This window comes from Chrysemys picta, chromosome 11, assembly GCF_011386835.1.
Source record: "Chrysemys picta bellii isolate R12L10 chromosome 11, ASM1138683v2, whole genome shotgun sequence".
In the NCBI taxonomy this organism is placed as follows: Eukaryota; Metazoa; Chordata; order Testudines; family Emydidae; genus Chrysemys; species Chrysemys picta.
In genome coordinates this window covers 28,491,815-28,499,453 of record NC_088801.1, presented here as the reverse complement: position 1 = coordinate 28,499,453, position 7,639 = coordinate 28,491,815, and positions in this window count along the sequence as shown.

The window sequence follows — 7,639 nt, the reverse complement described above, 5'->3', positions numbered from 1 at the left end:
CAGTTAGTTTAGAATAGGGTTCTTTCTACTACAAAGGGTTTAAAAAAAAAAAACATACTTGGGCTAATTCTTCTTTCACTTGTACTTCTGTAACTCTAAATTGCATGGGGTTGCCCAGGTACAACTGAAGGCAGCTTTGGCCAGTTTATTCTTCATACACTCACCAGACCATTTTTGCAGACATACCTCCACTTAACAATGCATCCTGATCCTTCTAGCTGTCAGGAAATCCACTGCAAGAAGCCACCTTCCAGTCAAAGTGTATCTCATTTTTCCAAACACCGGGGCTAAAGTTTCAGCTCTGAGGTGAGGGGACACACATTCCCCCTGGACACAGTGGAAGCAGGCCCAGCACATTCAGTCCCACTTTTCCACTTGTACCATGCTCCTCCACCCTTTCTTACACAATTGCCAAAGCTCAGTAACTATCACTGATGAAGAGTTGCTCTGGGTATTGCAGAATCTGGAGTAGAGTAGGCATCCTCTGAGGTGAAATCTTGACTAAAAATCAGTGCCATTTTCTTGAAGTTATTTATAATGCTGCTTGAGGAAGGTACAGTATCACCTTCTATCATTCCCCCAGTTATAGGGAACTGTTTCATTTTTACTATATACATGATTGGTTCACATAATTACAGCCTAGTGATAGAAGGGGAAATTGTTCCCTCTGAACAAAATTCTGCTGCTGCACCACTGGAGTCTAATCTTCTTTCCATACCAACAAACCAGTGAAACTCTGCAAGTGGCCAAGAACTAGTCAAACTCAAAACTTCTCTCTGGGTTCATTGTAAGAATCAACCATGGAAAAACCAGGTTCAAACACAAACTTTAATAAACTTCAGGAATTACGTCATGCAAATCATTCTCATACAAAAAGTCACAAACTCCTTTCAAGCTGAACTTGCAAACTATTTGTAGGTATGCAATCCCTGCAACTCATGCCCACGGCTCATTGCAGACAGAAATATTCTGACCAGACTGTTAGTATATTCTATCAGTCATAAAAATCAGTAATGTTGTATTATTTAATATGTGCTGTCTGGGATAGTAAGGCACAACCAGCTACTGCTTCTCTAAAGACAGCACTTAATTTGGTGGATGGGAAAGCTTAAAAATCAATATTTCTGATCATTTTGCCTGAAAAGAAAAATACGTGAGCAAATTTCATCTTGTCACCCTTTTATTGCTATCGAGTCTTTAGCCAGGAGTGTAAAACTTGACCCAGGTATCTCAGGTATCAGGGTGGATTTAGTTTGAAAGGTTATTGCATTAAATGTACACAGTGTTCTGCATGGTCTCTGAACATTAGTTCAGTCCCTCAAGAGAGTACTGGAAGTTAGAGAGAGTTTGCCATTTGTTTGGGATTAAAGAATAAATTAAGGTGAAAAAAAAAATCTCTTCTTCCCTTTAGTAAAAAAGGAAGTCATATTCTTCAGCTTACTGGCATTTGAATTTTGACAGACAGTTGGATTTTGGCTCCTTTTTTTTCCCAACTTGTTATGCACCCACCTTATAGTGGCTCCATCTAGGTTGAATTTCCCCAGTTTGTTTATGAGAAAGTCAAACAAGACAGTATCAAAAGCTTTACTAAAGTCAAGATATACCACATCTACGGCTTTCCCCTATCCACAAGGCTTGTTACTCTGTCAAAGAAAGCTATTAGGTTGTTCTTGACAATTCCATGCTGATTGTTACTTATCACCTTATTATCTTCTAGATGTTTGCAAATTGATTGCTTAATTATTTGCTTCATTATCTTTCTGGGTACTGAAGTTAAGATGACTGGTCTGTAATTCCCTGGGCTGGCCTTATTTCCCTTTTTATAGATTGGCACTATATTTGCCCTTTTCCAGTCCTCTGGAATCTCTCCCGTCTTCCATTGCCCCTGGAAACTAGACAAAGAATGGGGGAAGGGGAGAGGATTAGATATAATTTTGGGATGGGATTCAGATAATTTGCCACAATGGTAGCTGACGAGAGATGGTACTTAAAACTAATCTCTGAATTCCAGGAATAGATTAATTTAATTTTCTATACTGAGCCTATTTTGTGCCATTAAGATTAAATCAAATCATATTACCTGTTAGGCTACAAACATAAATTACAGGGATTTCATTTTGACATGCAGAATACGCAGAAGTTTGGGAAAGATATCATTCCCCTACTAACTAGATTGGCGCAACTAATTTAACTCAACCACTCATTTTGTGCTTCAGGATTCATGAATTGTTAACTGAAGGGTTCTTCTTCTCCATTTCAGAAATTGGCAACATTGACTCATTGCTCTGGATTAGAAGGAAGACAGAACTGTTTTATTGCCTGCATAAATTAAAGACCTAAGGACTTGTATTCCTATTAGAATCAGCATAAATACTTCCAGATTTGATGTGGAACCCTTTTTAGACCAGTGGAAGGATGCTGATTACATTAAAAGTGTTTTATATAAGTGGGAATAGGGATAAAGACAAGATCTATGATGAAAAAGGGAAGGAAAATAAACCTCCCTTGCTTTCTTCATTTTTAATGTTGTCTTGGAAATTACTACTTTATATATTTTTTTTAACTTAGTCAAACTGTTTGAATATTTGCAGCTGCAAGTAAATTTATTCTGCTGGCTCTAACCTCACTACTGCCATTTGGCTAACTCATTTAGCCACTGAGTTTACATTACCTTTGCCAATTGACTTAACTGTCTGCCCAGTCACGTCACTTGCTTTGGCTTTCCTGGTCCCTCGGTTATTGTCCCCATTCCCCTCTCCACATCCTTTGATTGCCACTGCCTCCTTTACCTCCCTTCAGTCCTTCACCATCTCCTCCCAATCTCATGCACCATCTCAGGCCTTGATGCTGTAAGATAGTTTTGCACCTGGGAAGAGAGAAGCAGGTGAAGAACTAGTATTTGTGCTCAGGCAGCGTTCAGTAAATGGGCTAGAGGCTGAGGTTGTTGCTCATTTCAATGCTCTTGACATTGAAGATGCTCATTTCAATGCTCTTGACATTCTGTTGGGCCATGCAAAAACTCTTAGAGGCAATGGAGAGTGTGCTGGTTCCTTATAAATGGATTTTCAGTTGCTCTCACAACGCAGACCGATGAATAACACTCCCTGCAACATCAACCAAGGTAATGCTTACCCTAACTTTTCTGAGAATACACATTATGATTTTGCTTGATGTAGTTTTTCAGAACTGAGTCAACCCAGAGTCATTTTTGTGTGTCATCATCTGCCAAAATTTCAAACAAGATAAAGGTATTAGATTACAGGGTTCATTAAAAAAAAATACTCCCACATCCATAAGTGTGTCCTTTGCTTTTTTCTAGGTACCACTTTTGGTTGTGTGTGTAGAACAGCAGAGACAGAAGCAAGGGAATCTCCAACACTCTTACTAATCCCTGAAGCCAGTTGTACCAAATTTTTCTCTTACACACACGACCTGAACACTAAAAGTAAATAGCAGCAGCATAAGTACAGCAAACTTTTTCTCCCTGTCCAAGAGTACTATTTGCACTAGTTCATGTCACAGGATGACTTCCATGATCCCCTCTCCTCTTCACAAGTAAGTGATACAATGGTAGCGTCATCTTTCTCAGAAGAACAACATGAAAATGTGCGATCTTGTAGTGCAGTGGTTTTCAACCAGGGGTACATGTACCCCTGTGGGGTACTCAGGGTTCTTTCAGGAGGCACATCATCAACTCATCTAGATATTTGCCCAATTTTACAACAGGCTACATAAAAAGCACTAGCGAAGTCGGTACAAACTAAAATTTCATAAACAATGATTTGTTTATACTGCTCTGTATATTATACACTGAAATGTAAGTACAATATTTATATTCCAATTGATTTATTTTATAATTATATGGTAAAAATGAGAGAGTGAGCAATTTTTCAGTAATAGTGTGCTGTGATTCTGTAAGTTTTTAAGTAAGGTGAAACTTGGTCAAATCAGACTCTTGAAAGGGTACAGTAGTCTGGAAAGGTTGAGAGTCACTGTTGTAGTGAACGTTCCTCTCCAAATAGTAGCCCCTGAATGGAACAATCTGCCCCAACCCCTGAACTGTATAACTGATGGGTGGGAGTGGGTCTCTCCAGCCTCTGTAGCAGCCCTGGAGGGTGGAAAAAGTGGCTTAAAGCCACCATACCCATGGGCTGCAAGGTCTGTGCTTTGCCTCTTGGAGATATGACCCATATTGATTCCCACTTCTGGTTGAGCTAGAGCATATCTTTTAGAAAGAAATCCAGTCTGCAAAGGGCTTAAATGTATCCTTTGGGAACACTCCTTTTTTCTCCTCCATTCCTGCTCCAACTAATTTTCTTGTACATCATGTGTGCTGGTCAGTAACAGCAATTATTAATGGGACACTGCATAGGCCAGGGGTCGGCAACCTATGGCACGCGAGCCAATTTATAATGGCATGCTGCTGCCTGCCGGGGTCCTGCTCAGCCCGCTGCCGAACCCTGGCAGCGGGCTGAGCCAGACCCCGGCAGGCAGCAGCATGCCATTAAAAATCCTGCCCGACCCAGCCCGCTTTTCTCCGCCCCCCGCCTACTGCTCTCTCTGGCGGGGGCAGAAGCAAGCTTGGTTCTGCCGGCTACTGCTGTACGGCAGGCTCCGCCGGCAGCCAAGCTTCCCCCAGCATGCTGCATCATGCCCCACCTCCTCTTCCTCCCTCACAAGGGCCATTGGCGGCAGGGAGGGGAGAAGAGTAGCCCCAGCGCCCTCGCTGCTCAGACCGGTAAGGAGGCAGAGAAGAGGCAGGGGAAAGGGGGGTAGGAGCGGGGCGTATTCCTCCAGCCCCCTGCCATGAGCCACTCAGGGGGCTGGGAGCACCCCCTGATCCGAGCCCACCCACCCCCAACCCTCTGCATCCCCCCCACAACCCCATCCCTGATTCTTGCACCCTCCACACATACCCAGCCCCCTCACACCTCATGCCCTGACCCCTGCACCCCTTTGCACCCCAGCTCCCTTGCATCCCCCCACCACCCCATCCCTGACTCCTGCACGCTCTCACATGCCCCCAGCACTCTGCCCTGATTCCTGCACCCTCCACACATACCCAGCCCCCCCACACCGCCCATGCCCTGACTCCTGCACTCCCCACACCCCTTGCCCTGACTCCTGCACTCCCCACACATACCCAGCACCCCACACCTCCTGCCCTGACTCCTGCACTCCCCACACATACCCAGCACCCCCATACCTCCTGCCCTGACTCCTGCACTCCCCACACTCCCTGTCCTGACTCCTGCACTCTCCACACATACCCAGCCCCCCACACCCCATGCCCTGACTCTTGCACCCCCCACATCCGCCCCCTGAGCACCAGGTTGGCAGCGGGCTGAGCGGGGCCGGCAGCTGGGACCCTGGCTGGCAGGAGCCAGCAGACGGAACCCCAGACCAGCAGCGGGCTGAGCCATTCGGCCCGCTGCAGGTCTGGGGTGCCGGACCCGCTGAGCCTGCTGCCAGTCTGGGGTTCTGGCTGCCGGCCCGGGGTTCTGGCTGCCAGCCCCTTGCCAGCTGGGACCCAGCCGCCAGCCCCGCTCAGCCCACTGCCAACCTGGGGTTCTGGCTGCCGGCCCCTTCCCAGCCGGGGTTCCGGCTCAGCCCGCTGCCAGCCTAGGTGAACGAAACCCCAGGCTGGCAGCGGGCGGAGCAGGTCAGCGGCTTAAGATCAGCATTTTAATTTAATTTTAAATGAAGCTGCTTAAACATTTTGAAAACCTTGTTTACTTTACATACAACAGTAGTTTAGTTATATTATATATAGACTTATAGAGAGACCTTCTAAAAAATGTTAAAATGTATTACCGGCACACAAAACCTTAAATTAAAGTGAATAAATGAAGACTCGGCGCACCACTTCTGAAAGTTTGCTGACCCCTGGCATAGGCTGACAGAGCAGAAGGACTGACTAGCACATAGAACTCCTACTGAAGGCACTGGATGCTGTGTGCATAGGTGTTAGATTATAATTTGGCTCCAAATAGTCATGGCAATTGTTCTATTGCCCTATAACTGCCTCCTTCAGAATAGGGTCGGGGGACAGTAAGGTCTGCTAGCCATAAATCTTTTTGATGGAGAAAGGACGTCAGTGTCCAAGTCATGCTTGCATCTTCCATGAAGAGAACATTCACTTTAAAGAAAAAAGTCTAATGTTCTTATTTTCCTGAATATCTTAAAAAATACAAAGAATCATTAGGGCCAGTTTAAGCAAAACCAAGGCCTTCTGCAAAGCTAGTAGATTCTGCCTCTAATACAAGACCCGTGGTCCAGTGTGCAAACTTCCTCAGCCCTTTGCATGCCCCAGCACCATCACTACACTTGCCCCTTCTAGTATTCCAGGCTAGCTGAGAGTGAAGATGGCAGACTCACATATGCAAGACATGGGAGTGTGTCTATTCCCAAACTGCTGTGTGTACCAGGATTAAGTTAAAAGAATAGAAATAGAAGGGGGGGGGAATTGTGATGTCAGAGCGATAAGAAACCAGAAGACTTCCTGGTCCCACATAGCACTCAAAATTATTATCCCCATGCATAGGCGCCAACTTCCTCTCTACCTAGGGGATGCTTGACCCCCCTCCGCTTCAGGCCCACCCCCAACCCTGCCCCATCTCTTCCTGCCCCTGCTTTGCCCCCACCTCTCTCTGCCCCTCTCCCCCCGAGCACACCCTGCTCCTCCCCCTTCCTCCCAGCACCTCCCACATATCACAGAACAGCTGATCGTGGCGGACGGGAGAGATTGGAAAAGAGTTGATCAGTGGGTCCACCAGCGGGCTGGAGGCACTGGGGCGGAGCGGGGAGCATGGCTGCAAGTAGGTGCTAAGCACCTGCTAATATTTTTCTGTGACTGCTCCAGCCTCTGATCCCTACAGATCTCTCAGTCATCGTGAAGCACCTCCGACTCCACCCCACCTAGGCGTTGAGCAGTGGATCATAAGCAGTAAAGATAACCCTGGTGTTTCAGGCTGTTCTGGATGAGGTAGTGCTCTCATGAGCCAGGGAACCCTTACGGTTGAAGATATGGCAGAAGCACCTTTCCTTCTTTGCTGTAGAATCTAGGCAAAATTTTCACTTACTTTCCTTTTCAGAATGCTTGTGTGTTAGGCCAACTAAGTATTATTGTATTTTCATTTCTAAAATGGCACCTAAGAGATATGCATAAAGGGTTTGAAGTGAGCAATTAAGGGTAGCAGACAGTGTGGTGTGTTAAAAATTGTTGTAATGAACCATAAAACCAGTGCCCCTGTTAAGACCACAATTGTAATTGTTTGATGGTATCCCATATGGATTCCAGTGTGGGGTGGCAGGTGACAACTAAGAGGTTGGTAGGTTTCTTTTTCCTGTACTGAAGCAAGTTCTCCTGGGGTATTTGTGTGGCCCTTTCCCTAATGTGATTTACTTCTCTGGTGGAGTATCCTTGTTTTGCGATAGCAGTTTTAAGCATGTTTAGGGGGGTGTATAGCCCAGACTTTCTCTTCAGAGCAAACTTTGTGGTATCTGAGTGCCTAGCTGTAGCTCACAGATTTTTTTTTTTTTTAAAGTGTGGCTGGGGTAAGTGTGGTGACTAGGTGGTTTCCTGCATATAGTCATTTCTAGGGTTATATTGATGGATACGGTGTTAACGGCACTGACC